Source organism: Triturus cristatus, chromosome 4_1, assembly GCF_964204655.1.
Source record: "Triturus cristatus chromosome 4_1, aTriCri1.1, whole genome shotgun sequence".
NCBI classification, from domain to species: domain Eukaryota; kingdom Metazoa; phylum Chordata; class Amphibia; order Caudata; family Salamandridae; genus Triturus; species Triturus cristatus.
In genome coordinates, this window is record NC_140585.1 from 1274042900 (window position 1) to 1274061599 (window position 18700).

Sequence of the window (18700 nt, forward strand, 5' to 3'; positions counted from 1 at the left end):
CATGGTGGAGCTGTTTCTCTCATTTAGAAATGAGCACAACAATGTTGATCATTAATTCAGTATGCATTAAAAATGACTGATACCTGCCACCCAAGTGATTCTTATAGCTGTTGGGGTGTGGAATTATCTCAGTTGTCACACTTGTAGGTGTGTGAGGGCAGTAGTTGCTTAGTATTGTCATTGGCACTGCTGGCAGGGGCAATGGGTTTTGCAAGCTGTAGTAACCTCTGGACGAGGGCCCCAGCACATATGTCTTTTACAAATCAAGTACTTCACTTCCCACAGCTTTGCGAAGTCCTGCCTAAGGGTCCACACTTCAGCTTCCACCTACGAGACACTCGTTTCCATCTCAATCATAGACTCCAACACCTTGTAGGAGTTGTGCTGCAGAAGGAACACCTCAGTTTCTGCCCTCAGTTTCTGCCCTCAGTTTCTGCCCTTTATTGCTTATTGCTTAGTTGTTGTTCTGTGATAGTTTTTTGCTTCTGCCCTTATTGCTCATTTGTGTTTCTGTGATCGTCTTTTGCTTTCCCCCCTTTTCGTGCCTTTTGCCTTCTGTTCCCTTCGCTGTCTCCCCCTCCCGTTTTCCTGCTGCTGCGTCCCCGCCCCCCGCTCGCCCATTCGTCCAATCCCCCCTTCCAGCTGTTCCTCCCTCCCACCGCCCCTTCTTATGGTGGATGCTGCGCGGTGAAGAGAGCGACCCTTGACCCTGTCTCCAGGCAGGTCGCTCCCCATGCCGCGCAGCTCCACCTGTCTGTACCCGTGTCTCTGCCCAGCTGCCACTGCTGCTGAAGGAGTTCGAGGCCCGCCTCCACCCGCAGGCTACCACCTGCGCCTCATCCCTGGTGGCCAGTGGTAGGCCGTAGATATTTGTGTCCAGTATCTGCACTGTTTTTGTTGACTGTTATCTGCTTCTGCCCTGTATTGCTTATTTGTTGTTCTGTGATCGTTTTTTTCTTCTGCACTGTATTGCTTATTTGTTGTTCTGTGATTGTTTCTTGATTCTGCCCTGTATTGCTTAGTTGTTGTTCTGTGATCGTTTTTGCTTCTGCCCTGTATTGCATATTTCTTTTTCTGTGATCGTCTTTTGCTTTCCCCCCCTTTTTGTGCCTTTTGCCTTCTGTTCCCTTTGCCGTCTCCCCCATCCAGTTTTCCCGCCACTGCGTCCCCGCCCCCCTGCTCGCCCATTTGTCCAATCCCCCTTCCCAGCTGCTCCTCCCTCCCACCGGCCCTTCTTATGGCGGCCGCTGCGCGGTGAAGAGAGCAACCCTTGACCCTGTCTCCAGGCAGGTCGTTCCCCACGCCGTGCAGCTCCACCTGTCTGCGCCTGTGTCACTGCCCAGCTGCCACTGCTACTAAAGGAGTTTGAGGCCCGCCTCCACCCGCAGGCTACCACCTGCGCATCATCCCTGGTGGCCACTGGTAGGCCGTAGGTATTTGCGTCCAGTATCTGCACTGTTTTTGTTGACTGTTATCTGCTTCTGCCCTGTATTGCTTATTTGTTGTTCTGTGATCGTTTTTTGCTTCTGCCCTGTATTGCTTATTTGTTGTTCTGTGATCAGTTTTTGCTTCTGCCCTGTGTTGCTTATTTGTTTTTCTGTGATCGTCTTTTGCTTCCCCCCCTTTTTGTGCCTTTTGCCTTCTGTTCCCTTCGCCGTCTCCCCCCTCCCGAATTCCCGCCGCTGCGTCCCCTGCGGCCCGCCCCCCCGCTCGCCCATTCGTCCAATCCCCCCTCCCAGCTGCTCCTCCCTCCCACATCCCCTTCTTATGGCGGCCGTTGCGCGGTGAAGAGAGCGACCCTTGACCCTGTCTCCAGGCAGGTCGCTCCCCACGCTGCGCAGCTCCACCTGTCTGCGCCAGTGTCTCTGCCCAGCTGCCACTGCTGCTGAAGGAGTTTGAAGCTCGCCTCCACCCGCAGGCTACCACCGGCACCTCATCTCTGGTGGCCAGTGGTAGGCCGTAGGTATTTGCGTCCAGTATCTGCACTGTTTTTGTTGACTGTTATCTGCTTCTGCCCTGTATTGCTTATTTGTTGTTCTGTGATCGTTTTTTGCTTCTGCCCTGTATTGCTTATTTGTTGTTCTGTGATCGTTTTTGGCTTCTGACCTGCATTGCTTATTTGTTTATCTGTGATCGTCTTTTGCTTCCCCCCCCTTTTGCCTTCTGTTCCCTTTGCCGTCTCCCACCTCCCGCTTTCCCGCCGCTGCGTCCCCTGCAGCCCCGCCCCCCGCTCGACCATTCGTCCAATCCCCCCTCCCAGCTGCTCCTCCCTCCCACCTCCCCTTCTTATGGCGGCTGCTGCGTGGCCGCGCCGCTGGTGTGCCGAAGGTGCGCCTAAGGCAAGCCCCTCCGAGCCTGGACCGCGCCCAGCACCAGAACCCCTGGCCCCCACGAAAGCCACGATGCCCGAATCTGCTACGACGCCAGCACCCTCCACGCACTCAACACCGGACGAGCACACACCTGCTTCCAGGCTGCCCCGAAGCGCACCCAAGGACCCTTCTCCTGCCGTAACTGCAGCTTCACCAGCACAAGAGCCACCAACCCACCCACCAGGCTGGGACGCAACCACCTCAGATGCATTCTCCTGAACACCCGCTCCGCACGCAAACACGCCATCGAACTCAGGGACCTGCTCGACACATCCTCCCCGGACGTCGCCTTCCTGACAGAGACCTGGCTGAACGACTCCTCTGCACCCGACATCGCCATAGCCATCCCGGATGGCTTCAAGATCACCCGCAAAGACCGCGCCAATGGAATCGGAGGATTCCACCCTCAAAGTCTCGACCAACTCCAGCCACACCCTCAACACCATCGAACACCTGCACTTCCAGATCCACACCTACCCCAACACCACCCTCAGAGGAACCCTGATCTACAGACCCCGACCACAGTTCAGCGACTCCATCGCCGACTTCGTCAGCACGCATGACCTCGCATCCATGGATTACATCCTCCTAGGAGACCTCAACTTCCACCTCGAGAACAACAATGACACCAACTCCTTCAATCTGATCGACAACCTCGACAACCTCGGACTCAGACAGCTCGTGACAACACCCACCCACTCCGCCGGCCACAAGCTGGACCCTATCTTCTCCGCCAGCACCCAAGTCTCCTTCAGCCACACTTCCAAACTCCACTGGACCGACCATCGCTGCATCCACTTCACCTTCCCGAAACTCACCACGCACCACCGCACCCAACAGATCCCCCGCCACTGCTGGAGCAAAGTCACCGAAGACCAGCTCACCACCACCCTCGCCCGGAGCCCTCACACCGACCCCACCGACCCTGACGCCACCACCAGCAAACTCAAATGCTGGATCAACGACTGCGCCAACACCCTCGCACCGGTCAAGAATCCCTCCAACAGATGCAACAACAGGAACACCATCTGGTTCACTGCAGACCTCCAGACCTCCAAGCAACACTGCCGAAAACTGGAGAAGAAGTGGCGCCACGACCAGACACCAAAGAACCTAGCAGCCCACAAGGACACCCTATGCAAACATCATCACCTCATCAGAACTGCCAAAAAGACCTAATTCAAGGACCGCCTCGACAACAACGCACACAACAGCAAAGAGTTCTTCAACATTTTGAAGGAACTCTCCAACCGCAGCTCCAACACCAATGACATCCCACCATCGCAGGACCTGTGCAAACCCCTCGCCTCCTTCTTCCACCGCACGATCGCAGACATCCACGACAGCTTCAACAACCAGACTGCCATGGCAGCCAACACCCCCCGAACAACACGGCCACCACCCACAGCGAGTGTCAACAAACAGCTGACCCATTACCTCGAGGAGAACAACGTCCTGGACCCGTCCCAGTCCGGCTTCCGCAGCAACTACAGCACCAAAATGGCTCTCATCGCCACCACCGACGACATCAGGGCCCTGCTGGACAATGGCGAGACCGCAGCCCTCATCCTCCTGGACCTCTCAGCTGCTTTCGACACGGTCTGCCACCACACCCTACGCACCCGCCTCCACAACACAGGAATCCGCTACAAAGCACTGGAATGGACCTCCTCCTTCCTCTCCGACAGAATGCAGAGAGTCCGACTACCCTCCTTCAGATCCGAAGCCTTCAAAATCATCTGCGGCGTACCCCAAGGATCATCCCTCAGTCTGACCCTGTTCAACATTTACATGGCCCCTCTCGCCCGCATCGCCAGACTGCACGACCTCAACATCATCTCCTATGCTGACGACACACAGTTGATCCTCTCCCTCACCAAAGACCCTCGCACTGCCAAAATCAAACTCCACGAAGGAATGAAAGCCGTCGCCGAGTGGATGAAGAACAACTGCCTAAAACTGAACTCGGACAAGACGGAGGTCCTCATCCTCGGATCCACCCCCTCAGCATGGGACGACTCCTGGTGGCCAACTGCCCTGGGTGCAGCCCCAACACCCACCGAACACTCTCCATGACCAAGCAAGTCAACTCCGTCTCATCCTCCTGCTTCAACACCCTCCGCATGCTCCGAAAGATCTTCAGGTGGATCCCCACCGGCACAAGAAGAACTGTCACCCAGGCCCTCGTCAGCAGCAAGCTGGACTACGGAAACACCCTCTAGGCGGGAGGCCCGGCCAAACTGCTGGAAAGACTGCAACGCATACAGAACGTCTCTGCACGCCTGATCCTCGACATCCCTCGCCACAGCCACATCACACCCCACCTGAGAGATCTGCACTTGCTTCCCGTCAACAAGAGGATCACGTTCAAACTCCTCACCCACGCACACAAAGCACTCCACAACACCAGACCAACATACATCAACAAACGACTCACCTTCTACACCCCGAACCGCCAGCTCCGCTCCGCCGACCTCCCCCTCGCCACCGTCCCCCGCATCCGAAGAACAACCTGCGGCGGCAGATCGTTCTCCTACCTCGCTGCCAAGTTCTGGAACAACCTCCCCATCCTCCTACGGCAGACCGAAGACCTCCTGACCTTCAGGAGGCTACTCAAGACCTGGCTATTCGAGCAGTAGCAGCTACCTCCTCTCCCTCAGCGCCTTCAGACCCTTACAGGTGAGTAGCACGCTCTATAAATGCCTTGATTGATTGATTGATTGAGTAGGGACCCCATCAATGCGCCCCTCCAGGGCCTCCTATGAGTCTCGCATGGCCTGTAGTATGGTCACTGTAGTTGTTGGATCATCTCCTCACTGTGTCGTCTCTTGGGGACACCGTCCTGCAAGGGAGTTGTAACTTTAATGCTCAGTTTTGTAAAAACGATCGATCTTTCGCTGGGAGGAAGCCGCTGCCCCATTTCCCTTCAACAAGGCGAGGTCAGTCGGTGACACTTGAGGGCCTGCATGGTCCTAGTGTGTGCCTTGGTGCCACTGGGCCTACACACCCATGTCTCACAAGCTCTCCACTTTTCAGGAGGCCAGCCGACATCTTACACCCACCTCAAAGACATGCCACTCAGTCTTTGGCACACCTATCGCACAACAGCGGGGTGATACTGGTGGACCCAGCTTTGCGAGCACTGCAACTGTCGCTGAAACATCTTTTATGACTAATCAGTTAAAAGGAAGGTCACTACTACTTACATGCAGCAGCAAAATGCATAGGAGCAGATTGCTAATGGGCCAAATTGCCTAACAGGCACCAATAGGTGTTCTGATTTCCACCAATTTAGTGAACACAGTCTGTATGTATTCTGCATCTTTTCTCTGCAAAAGGCTTGGGCAGAGTGTTTGGTGGATGAGGGATTTTGGAAAGTATGTAGAATGTATCTGTATCTTCTCCCCAAAACACAAAATTCAAGCACCCAGTTACAGAAACAATCGCCGTTTTGGGTGAATGAGCTCTTTCTCTTCTATTTACCCAAAACTCATAGGGGCTTATTTACAAGCCCTTTGCGGCATTTGTTTTTTAAGCACCGTCAGCGCAGTGTGCTGGCCAATATTTACAATGCCAAGCAAAGCCACTCCGTGTGGCTTCAAAGGGGCATGCCATGGGTGTTGCTGTGGGTGTTCCCATGCAACACCCATGGATTCTGGCCCATAGTCAGATATACAACATTTCATAAACCTGGGAATGCGTCAGAATCCAACGCCTCCCCAGGGGAGGCGCAACGAGGAGACATACTTTTATGTCTCCTCGTTTTTTCCACCCCATTATGCGTAAATATGACACATCCCTGTGCTTTTTAACATGAAGCAGCTCGGCACAGCAAAATGGCGTGCGGCATCGCGCTGCGGCATTGTGTTGTAAATGAGGCCCATAGCATTTTAGAAGCCTCGTTTTCTGCTAAGTACACCGGTCCTCTACTGACACAGTTAGCATAGTGTAGCCTAAATTCATTTTACAGCATTGAAAGATTAAAGACCGCCTTTTTCCATGTTTGTTCTGAACAGTCAACGCTTCATTATTTATTCACTCTGAGCTATAAATAAAACACCAATAAATATTTTAATACAACTCTGCCTGACACATATTAACGAGCATTCCCACAGACTCTCGAATAATGTTTTCAAGATTTTTCATTTAGTCTCTTACAACAAGGTCCCTTGCATGAAAGCGACCATGCTCATCCATGCAACAAGGTCAGGTGTTAAGAGTTGAAACCATTTCCAAGGGACCATAATGATGGATTAAATCCTCCCAGGAAACATATAATTTTTCTGACGGCAGGTGAAAGGAATGCAGCACTGCATAGGCATCGCTGAATCTCCGAGCCAAGAACTGGTCTCAGATGAATTAACCCTTTGAGTGCCCCGCCCTTTCCCCGCCCTGTGCCGGCCCTTTCATTAGCGGGCGAGGTTCATGACGAGATAGTCTCGTCATGGGCACAGCGCAACCGCGCTCCATGACGAGACCATCTCGTCATGGGCACTGAAGGAGTTAAGCAAGCCCTTCTAATTTCCAAGCCTTGTGGCATGCACAAGAAGATGCTCTGGTTTTGTCTGTAAGTAGACATGGATGAGCCCATATTCACATTGTGCCATCAATTGCTACATTGCAGCCAGGGCTACTCAACTATGCGTCAATAGAGGGACACATTATGTGGCAGGGTTGAAAAAAATGATCTGTAAAGTCTGCAGCAGATGTATTGTGTGTAAAATAAAGCGTATCAGTAATTATCAGGAAAATAATCTGACCATAGAATTGCATAATCCTAGCAGCCCTGTTTATAGATTACTCTTTGGTATCGAAGTTAGGGGCATATCAGCAACAACCGGTGATAATTATCGCTCAGCGCTCTTAGCGTGAGGATAATTATCGCCGGGTAACATGGATTTTTATCGCTGAGATAGCGTACTATTAGCAACGCTTATCTCCTCAGCGATAAAAATCCTCACGCTAACTGCCTAACGTGAGATTATCGCTGGAAACCCAGCGATAATCTCATGTAGTGTGGTGTTAGCTTGCTGATAGGAACTCACAAACTTAGCCATGATATCCCTCCATAGGATATCATGGCTAAGTCAGTCCTGAAGCAGGCGTAAGGAAAGTAGCGATAACAGGGGTTATCGCTACTTTTCCTGACGCTATGCTTCATAGCGTGCGACATTTCTCCTGCCATGTTAGGTCAGGAACGCCCACTTTGCATCTCATTAGAGATGCAAAGCTGGGCGTTAGGAATCCGGACGCTAAAGCAAGGTTTCACACCTTAGCGTGACCTTGCTAATTAGGCGATAAAATTATCGCCGCTTTTCGGCCGAAAAAGCGGCGATCATTTTTTATCGCCAGCTTGTAAATATGCCCCTTAGTTGGGCATGAGCTGGGTACGGCGTTCTGAGAAGGTAAGTCACTAGCTTTAGGAGACGAGCATGTCTGGGATCTGAGAAAACCCTGAACCACCTATGTGTTGGCTCCTTGGGCAATGAATCCACCTCTGTGTGCTTTATTTTCCCGTGTATTCCTCCGTTTGCCTCAGTTTGCAGAATGAATCTGTGTGCCTCAGTCCTGGAGAGCCCACTGTTCTTCAGTGCCACCGGTGGAGCTCTGTAATACACTCTAGCTTCAAGTCTAGGGCATAGGAATACTCTTCCCTGCCCCTCTTTCCTTTATTGTCGGGATTGGGACTGACTTTTAAGCACAGGCTGCAACCAATTCCAGGGAAGGCAGCATCCCAGTGGGTTGCCGGGCTCCACCTAAATCGCACGAACCTCTTGACCAAGGGTGGCCTTGGGAAGGCTTAGGGTACCAGCACATCGTTTTTCCCTTTTCCATTTATTCTTCAGACATGTGCAGTAGCTCCTGCTAACATCGTTCTGATACACATGCCATTTTAGCTTCATTTTTCCGGAGACATTAGCAGTGAGATCCTCACATCTGCCTTGAAAGGCTATCCAAGACCTCTCATCCTCCTAGATGTTTAACCCTTAATTGTTGGATCGAAAAAAGGAAGTCAGGAACTCACTTTTATGTGCGACTTCTCAAGGATGCCATGTAGCACCATGAAATGTGATACCAGCAGCCATTCCAGGCTTTTCGTCCAACATGTGCATTGTGGGGCTTGTAGTTTTACTTCTACTACTGCCATTAAGGACTCAAAAGATTGCAGAGCGCTGTTGGTTAGAATGCCAGAATTGACCAATCACAGTTATGCAGAGCATGGAGCCACTTGTAGCTCTATTCTCAAACTTTACAAAGTTGCCTAGCATATTTTATAAAGTGTATGTTTCACACATAAAACCAAAAGTAAACTCTGCTTACATATGTTGTGAGAGTTTACTCTTTCGTTCACGTCATGCACTAAGACAAGCATTGGCAACGCAAACCATTTTCTTTTATGTAGTGAAAGGTTTCATACCATAATTCACAACAAAGGTAATTCATGCTCAACAGCATCACAAACGTCCCTAGCACAAACAGTAAGTGAAGAGTAGCTGGCAGTAGAAGGAAACACATCACATGGTCCTCACACAGCTTGAGAATAGGTTTAACACAGGCAGTAGCGGCTCATATAGGGCGTGTGGTGGGGCGGGGGAGGGGCAGGGTGTAGGGGTAGCAAACACGGACGTACAACAGAACAGAGGAACGTAATAATTACTTTCCTCCGTTCCGTCCTATGTCCGTGTTTGCTACCCTCCGCAGCCTGCCCCTCCCCCGCCCCGCAGCACGCCCTATACAAGCCGCTACTGAATTTATACCGGCATCTAACAAACTAAAGAGGGAGTGAGTGGAGTTAAGGTGCTGTTGAATGGTCTCCTTGAATAGATAAACACACAAGAAGTACGACCCCCCCCCCCCCACCCCCCAAGAAATAGCCAAATCGTATTTGAAAAAATATCACTTTACTCACATAAGATAATGAACTGTTAACTTCCTGGCTTGGTGTGCCTCGAAAAGTGGGTTCAACATATAGCACTGATAAGCATCCACGATTATTGCTGTTCACTGGTTGTACAGCTTCTCTAGTTTGGGTGACGTTGTCAGACCTATTTAAAAACTGTGTGTGCATGAGCTAAACATGTTTTTACTGGTGTCTTGCTACCTCAAGATTAAACAAGCATTTGCAATGCAATAGGTCTCGCATTATTAAAGTTTGAGCTATTGGCATTGCTAAATAATGCAACACCAATAGCTCAAACTTTAATAATGCGAGACCTATTGCATTGCAAATGCTTGTTTGAGAATGCGTGTTATATAACTTGGATTCTCAAAGTATGGTCCGGGGGTCACTTTTAGCCCTACTGACGTTAATATGCAGCACTGGGCTGCTGTTTATTTGACAGAGCGCTACAATTAAGTAGCAGCACTAAGATGCTCATCCTTCCGAGGTCGATAAAATGAGCACAATTCTTCATCTCTAAAAAAAACAGCTACTTTACGTGAAGGCGCGCTTTAAAACTACATGCAATTTATGTGACTTACATGTGTGTAGACAAACACACGTATCCAGAGTCGCCCACGCGGGATCTGCAGTAGTTTCTTAAAAGCAGGACAGTTTTCAGTCGCAATAACTTCACGAGTGCGCACTTATACTTGCGTTTTAGCCCTGGTCCGCGCTTTAATAAGTATAAAGACACACAAACTCGAGCGCACACACATGGATACACCCTGACACACGCACACACACATGCATACACCCTGACAAAGGCACGCAGACAGGCACACACAGACACGTGCACACACGCACCAGTACCTGTTGGGGATCAGCTGCTGGTGTCCACACGCGGGTCCTGCACGTTCCTCACTGGTGCACACGAGGGTTTGCCCATACATTCTGTGCATCATGTGCTGACACAGCCTTTTCTCTGCACAGTATGGCCTTGTGCTGGGAGTGTGCTTTCTTCCTTTCAACAATGCGTCGGCCCCGTTCTCTCTGAGTAAACACCGCGTGAGCGCTCCTTTTATTAGCGCCTCGAGGCGTCGGGCCTGCTCTCCAGGGGTCTGTATGCTGCATACAAATGACACCCCTGCTGCTTGTGCGCTCCCTGACAAAGGGTGAGGCTCACCTTACTGTTCACTGAAGCCTCGAGGCCCTGCGCAAGCTAGCAGCACTAGGATGTTTATCCTTCCGAGGTCGATAAAATGAGCTCAATTCTTTATCTATTAAAACAAGACTTCATAGAGAAACACCCCATCTCTAAACATTACCCCGAGGAGCAACGTAGCACACCGAATCTTCGCAAGGCTGGTGGGTGGACTTTGGTGAATGGGTCTCGTTGCAACATTTAAAAAATGATAAAATACTGGTTTAAAATACGAGTGTGAATTTTTAGCATATGGGCCATCCACAGTACACGGATGCCATAAAGGGGAAAATTCTGGCACTTGCATATTGTATGTAATTCTTGGCATAAGAGGGTATTTGGAGTGCCTCTGTGACAAAATGCTGGCCATGGCACAGTGGATGTAATTTCTGACACACAGGAAATACAATTACACAGTTTGAAAAACGGTCAACTCCTCGAGAGTATGAGGCTTCATTTGATTGACAGGTCAATTGCTTTAAAAAAATGTATGTGAAAATGCATTGGTTTACATGAATTTTCATTCATTTTTTTCGTGTGCCAAGAAGACTCCTTCTAAAATATTTCTGGAAGAAATCGGACTTAGTCAGTTTCATTTGGGGCAAGCATTATGCCCACGCTTTCTAAGATCTACAGTAGCCTCTGGGTAAAGCAATATTGTGGAAAAGCTTGTTTATTGCTCAAATGATTATTTTATCAAAGTGGTTTGCTATTTTTGTCAGATATCCTATGCTGAAAATAAAAAGTGACACCACCCAATACAGACTGGAATGGCTGTTATTTCTGTCATAGTGTCGATATGTCACCAGTTATGGTAAGATTTCAGCTGTTGATTAAGAAAACATGTTTTGGGCAACTTCTGAACCTTGACAGTGTTATCCAAGATGAAGAAGTGAGAACACCAATGTATTTACAGCTCATACACCGCATGGGGGGATCCCAACCAATCAAGTTGTCAGGTCTCAGCAGTAGCCTACGAAACAGCACAAATATGTAGGTAGATCTACATCGATCTCATGCCAGGTAAACGGCGGGTGATTGCTTGCTGGTCTGAAGGTTGACTCTGCAAAAAAGTTCTCATAATTGAGAAAGGCATAGAAATGGGGTCAGATTTGTGACCCCAGAACATTTGTGACCACAGGGATAACTTCAGCGAAGTGCCAAAAATTTACGTACGTTTATATTCCCTGAGGATTAAGGAGCACATAGTTGTTGGAGGTTTAATTTAAAAAAAAAAAAATAGTACATGCTGCAGGCAAACCTATCTTTGTTGATGCCAATATGAGATGTACAAGGCCCGGCAGGCAGGACTCCATCCAGAGAGACGCCGGGCACCGAACAAAAAGAAGAAGACACACAGTCAAAACACCGCGGACAAGTACATAGGCGCTGAGAACAACCAATCACGTCAATCGGCGGTCATCACAACCAGAAGATAAATATCAGGGCCTGAGAAGTGCAAGGGGAACTGAACACAATTCACACAAGTGCACGAGGCACTCAATGCAATCCAGAGAAGCCAGCATGATCCAAAGAACCCACTAAAAAAAACTATGTACCCAATCAAGCCCCAAACACAATCGAGGTTACTGAATGCACTGCAGTGAAATCCATCACATACTGACCACATGCCATTTGTGACCATGAGGCACTGCAGAGGGTATCAGGCACCAAGCAAAAGCTAGGGAAGTATATTGGGCACTGCACGCACTGCACGAGGCACACCCGGCACTGCACGTAGAGGCACAGTGCAGTTGTGTAAATCTATACGCAAACACTTCATAGTGAAGCACGGCGCAGTGAAGTGCATCTGCAGTGTTGTGCATCTGGCACTAAGCATACTCCAGTGATCCACAACATGCACAGAACACACCCCAGTGGAGACAAAGAGGATGACACTGCCCTGAAACACATCGGACACAACGTCCATTAGACTGAGGTACATCAAGCGCCTCGCACAGTGAAGGACATTAGGCAAAGAGGACGCCGCAGCACAAAACACACTGCAGTGAAGAGCATTAGGTCTGAGCACACTGTAGTGAAAAAAGAGAACGACACACTGTCATAAAGTACAACAGACACAACCTCCACTGGAGTGAGGTACTTCAAGAAGATTGTACAGCGTAGTGACATTAAGCACAGAGCTCACTGCAGCATAAAACAGGCTTTAGTGAAGAGCGTCAGGACTGAGCACACTGCAGTGGAAACAAGACAAGCCCGGCGGAGCGTGGCGCGCGCGCTTGGCGGGGGAGCGCATTCCAGGCTGGGGAGCGGACCCTTTGAAGTGCGATGCCAAACGGATTGCATGGCGGCACGATGCGCGTGATTGTGCGCGTGCTCGCCATGCAATCCGCTTTTGGGAGCAGTTTTGGGAGCCCCTTTACTAGAGTCTCGCATAGCTATGACTGCCAAAAATTAATGTAAATGAAAATGTCCACTAATTGTTAGAATTCTTAGAGCGCTTCATACAGACAGACCCGTCTTCTGAGCACTCACATTTGATTCAAGTATTGAATGTTACGCACATGAAAAAAGTAATTGGTCAGGATCACACAGCTTTAATTAAAGGTGACAGTTTGGCGTGTTTTCTGGTGCAAGAAGCAAATACCACATGTCTCTTACATGATTCCAGAGCTGCCCCTCCACACTCACCATTTGACCTCATGACCTCCCCAGGCCCTCCTTCCTATCAGCTCACTGTGCAGCCCAGTGATGAGCACACAGTGACTCCAATATTTTCACCTCCCCATTAATCTTCCCTCACAAGCGCTCAGCCTCTTATCCCGTGGTGTGATTTGCAGTGATTGACAACCTCTGCCTGGGCACCAGTGAGGGTGAGGTGACAGGCAGAACCAATGCCGCCCCCTCCCTCCCCCCCCCCCGCGCTGCCCCCTACGTGTGTCCTGACAGCAGGACGAGCCCTGATTGTTCACACTGACATTTCCGGATGCTTTGAAAATGTGTTAATTAGTCCAGCAGACATCACAGCTGAGGGGGGCGGGGCGGCTGACGCTCCAGTCCTTCGGCAACAACTGCAAATGTGATAATCACTCTACCTAGCCATAGTTGCTGGTAAGTGCTTTGATCTGGTCACTGTTTCCGCCTTACCAAAACTATTATTTGTATTACACTCACTGCAATGCAATTTTTCTAATAAAGAACTGATTTCTATTATGCCTACATTTGCTGATAATTTTATACTTGTCGATCTTTAAATTCTAAAACACGGTGGCGCATCTTTTGTTTGGGTCTGGTTCACGCTCTACACGTGCTAGATAAATACAAATGAAAGAAAAATATACAGAAAAGCTTGCCACGCAGCAGTACAAACCTCCTACCAAAACACCTTTTGAGATCAATTAAATTAGTATAATTGAGTGGGGGCAATATTAACCCTTGACATAACAGCGGTGTGATGTCACAAGTGACCGTCATAAGCTCTAAGTAGAAGGGAAACAAGCATTGGCATAGCCAATAGGTCTCACCTTTTGGACTTTATAAGTGTTTAACCATGCAACAGTTAATGTTGTTGCACCAAGGATATTGTGCTGCATATCTAAATACTTATAAGGTCCCAAAAGCGAGACCTATTGGCTATGTCAATGCTTGTTTCTTATGGGGTATTCCCTTCACTGTGAAGTCTGATCACAAGCCCCTCATGTATGCGTTCACCACAAAAGGGTCAGCAAAAACCACACCGAGGATCGCAAGATGGATCCTGGGACTGGAGGGGTACAATTTCACAGTCAAACATGTGTCTGGTACCAAAAATGTTGTAGCCGATTTCCTTTCTCGCTCACCATCTGTGGTTGATGATTGTGCTACTTTGGTGGAATCTGATGAAATTATACTTAAACTGACTTGTCTTAATAAAGAGGAATGGGACAATTGCTTACAAACAGACGAGGAAATGAAGGCCCTCAAAAATTATATAGTCAATGGGTGGCCTAACATAAAAAATGAGGTCGCAACACCCTTGAGTAGTTACTGGGATGTGAAACTGGAACTAAGCATTCAAGAGGGAACGGTTTGTAGGGGTGAGAAAATTGTTCCACCTGTAAAATTTGGACAAAACATTGTGGACTTAGCCAATATTGGCCACTTAGGGCGTAGCCTCACTAAAAATAAGATCAGACTGGACTACTGGTGGCCAGGGATGGATACTATGGCTGAGCACACGGTAAGGGACTGTCTAGAGTGTAGCCGCTCAGACAAAATACATCAAACCTGTACCGTACACCCCCCTGTCCCCGGTGGTAGTGGCAGATCGCCCGTGGTCCAAACTAGCTCTTGACATCATTGGTCCCCTCAATCTCAAAACCTAAAATGAACGCATCATACTGGTCATGTTGGACTATCACACTCGTTGGGTGGTTTACAAGTGTGTGCACCAGATTAATACAAAGGTACTCATCAGCTTTCTCATGGACGTGTACTTCGATGAAGGTATCCCGGACATTCTGGTTACTGATAACAGGGTACAGTTTACATCGGAAAACAAGACAGATTTCTTATCTGAAATGGGCATTACTCATCACAAAACGGCTCTATATTGTCCCCATGCTAACGGGTTAGTGTAACACATGAACCGTTTAGTAAAAGAGTGTCTACAGCGAGCAGAGATCTTAGGAATCTCAGCGAAAAATGCTTTGCAAGATACATTTTGGGCCTCTTGCTCAACCCCAAATTTGGTCACAGGGGTTTCCCCTTTTAGCTCCTTGAAGTGTAGAGTCCCCAAAACCAGACTCTCTCCTCCTTTGAAAAGACAAAATACATGTGTAGTAGATCATGACGAGATTAATCATCAATCCAAGTACAAAACAGGTATGATGTAACAAAACATGTTAAATCTCGTACGTTCAGAGAAGGTTATTGTGTTCCCGTGGACCTTCCCAAACCACTTAGAAGGGAGGCTACAAGATTCTCAGAACCCATAAGGGTAACCAAAGTGGGCAGAAATGTAGTTCAACTTTCTAATGGGCAAACCTGGAGCATGAACAGAATTGTCCCTCATAGGCATGTAAATGTTCCTCATGTTGATGCCCAAGGGGGTGAGCGGTGTAGTGTTGCGCCAAGGAGAGCCAAAAGAACCAAGTCCATGCCTGTGTGGATAAATGACTGTTGTACTATAGAAGGTTTATCAGTTCTGTGTTCTATGGCTTTTCCCTTTGTTCTACATATGTGTTCCTTCCTAAGATTGCATTTCACGCATGGGGAATTTAGAGACCTCCACATTTTGCGGATTAAACTGTTACTGCCTGTATTTTCCTGGCTCTCCCGCTTTTTCCTCCCTCCCTGTACTTTCCTTTCCTTTGCTTTCCTTCCCTATGTAAGCAGATGTGTTATAATCTGTACTTGGTATGCCCCGCCACCCCCCTCCCTCCACCTCTTGGTATGTACCACTCTGATGTGTTAAGAACATTCCACAGCTGACTCCAGCTGACTGGAACCTGTGATGGTGAAAGGAACGAATAAAGAAGACTCTTCACCTTACTACGCTTCATCTTCTCTTTGTAACATATATTTTTTGTGTCACCCACTCTAGCAATGGTGTCACATTTGCTGCTCCTACTGATAGCGTGACGCCCTCTGCTGGAGGCGGCCTACGTTTCTGCGTAGAACCCTTATCCCTAAAAATTGCCTAGCTCTGCCTCACACCATCCTCTCGTCTCGGAACTACACTCTTGAATTCTATCATTCATCCTCCTTCCTCTTCTTAAATTCATGATCCTCACACTTACTTCCTCCTCCTCACATACTGTCCTCTCTCACAGGGGTTAAAGAAGAGCATTAAGAGCATTAAGTGAGCACGGTAAACAAATGGAAAAGTATGGTGCAGAATTGTATGTAAATGGAATGTAATTCTACAGGAAGTTACAATGATGGGGACCTCACAAGCTCTCGGAGTCTGCTGCTGACTTGAGGCAGACTCACCTACATGTGATGCAGATGAAAGAAAATTACATTTAAAGTGATCTGAATATAAGGAAATAAGATAGGGAATTATACAAATGATAAGTAGTGACAAGGTAAGGGATAAAATATCGACTCAAACATCATGCAGGCTGAAAAAAAGGAAGAAGAGACCCTGAAGGAAGACAATAATAGATACTCAATTGATGGAGATAAATGTGACTGTACAGGAAGCAACAAAGATGTAGGGTCATTATGTACGAAGTAATAGAGTGAACTGCATGTAATGAATTACCTGGAATGGACTGACCCAGGAAATTCTACTGAGAGCCAGGAAGCATACCAGTATTCTTTATGTGTTTAGGGAATAATATAGGTAATTCCAGAAATAGGAGGAATGATATGAGGCGCTAAAGAGAACAAGCATTTGCAATGCAAGAGGTCTCGCATTACTGAAAGTTGAGCTATTGGTGTTGCAAATATTAATGCAACGCCAATAGCTCACACTTTTAGTGATGTGACACCTATTGCATTGCACATGCTTGTTTGCTAGCTGTGACCTGGCTGTAGGTGTCTGCAATAAATGGAAACCCAGCTACATATTTTTACGGACTCATCAGACCATTGGGGTAAACACAGATACAGCTGTGAATACAGCGTGCAGCTGGATATTAAACTCTTGTCAACAAACCCTTTTCCTTAAAAAAGCAAACATGTACCTCGGAGCATGTTATTAAGCGTCTTTTGCTCTGTGTGTGCACTGCAGGTGGCAGGGGCGGAGCGGGAACGCCAGGAATTCACAGGCAGCCGATAAATTCACTTTTTGCTCCTTTAAAACAAGTGAGCTGAGGCAGGAGGTCTCTTGGTTAGGAGGGGCGGGGAAACCTGAAAGATGGCCTTTGGCTATCACGCTTTTTCGCAAAAAAAACAAGACAATCTTCTGGATGCCTCCAAGAATCACCCAAAAACGTTTCAAAGTGATCAAAGACCAAACAACTCCACTTCCAGGGCAATGACACGTCATGATGCCCCATGCCCTAGAGGAAGTGCAAAGGCTTCCTGAATTGCTCCAAAATCTGTAGGCTCAGATGACCCCATTAACCTTCAATTATTTGTCTTTGAAACATTTATAAAAAATTGCAATAAAAACAGGAAGTTAAATAAAATGTAGCTAAACTCCTGGTGATTTTGAATGGCTAATCCCACGGAGCGAAGATATGTTTTTAATCACAACTGCACCATTTAGAAATGCCATTCCCATGCCTAATTCTATCACAGAAGCCGGAGTGCTAGCACCATATTTTAGAGAAAGAGGATGTAAATGCCTTTCATTTAAAAACAATAGCGATGGCATTATTTAACAATGCATAATGCAAATACGCATGTGTTTTAAAAAAATAAATTATTAAAGGGCCATCATGTGAACCAAGCCACAATTCTTTTTTAAACCAAAACTGAAATAATTTACAAAGGAACATTCTAGAATATCTATTGTAGGAGATTGAAAGCAATGCTCGACTTGTTCATATAATTATTTTTCTTTCCATTGGAGGGCCCCTTTAAATTGCCAATTTCTAATTTAGTTATACAAAAAAAAAAAAAACGCAGGTGCTTTAGAAGAGTAACAAATTCCCTAATAATCACAGCACTGTATCATAGGAGTGATGTAAAAAAATATTTGGGGTATTTTATTTATTAATATTATTTTTTTTATATAGCACAAACTCGACCCGAAGGTATCGAGTATCGGAGCGCTTTACATAGCGCCAGTAGCGTTACATGAGGACACATTCATTTTTCATTTTTGTTAGGCACCGGGAGATTAAGTGATTTGCCCAGAATCACAGGATGTTCAGCATCATTGCCGAGACTTGACACCAGGTCCCCGGATTCGAGGTCGACCGCCCAGGCCTTAGGCCAACTCCTCTCCCCGAGAGGAGAATCTTGAAATAAGCCCTAAATGCTCGCCATCGACACACACAGGGAACAGCACGAATAAAACCTCTGGTCTGTAAAGAGGAGTCTGTCACCAGTAAAAATTGTTTGGGGAGAAGGTATGTGGGCTGACCAACGACGTCCCCGCAAGGGACCCTCATGAGAGGGCAGCCCCTTTAGTGCCACAGGACAGCCTAGTGTCCGGAGACCCCTTCGGGATCACGCTTGTCACTTCCAGCCGAGGTGGGGGAAGGGGAGAGGTATAAGTTCCTCCCCCGCCCACCTGCCAGCCTCTTTGCCCCTTACCCTGACGCCGTTTGGCTGCGTGCCCAGGAGCTGCTGCATACCATTCGCATGGTGAGTGCATTTCTTGGGCCTCCCCCGCCCGATCTTCCA

At 48.0% G+C, this 18700-nt stretch overlaps 1 protein-coding gene and 1 long non-coding RNA gene across 3 annotated transcripts in view; one reads left to right on the plus strand and one right to left on the minus strand.

The window, feature by feature from the left end:
• LOC146856570 (uncharacterized) overlaps nucleotides 1–10278 on the minus strand; it is a 51143-nt gene extending 40865 nt beyond the window's left edge. Inside the window, exon 1 of the long non-coding RNA XR_014981531.1 lies at nucleotides 10126–10278. This is a non-coding gene — a long non-coding RNA (uncharacterized LOC146856570). The remainder of the gene's footprint in view (nucleotides 1–10125) is intronic.
• The window catches only part of LOC146856569 (uncharacterized), a 161134-nt gene that overhangs the window by 84066 nt on the left and 58368 nt on the right, over nucleotides 1–18700 (plus strand). The gene's annotated exons all lie outside the window — the stretch shown is intronic.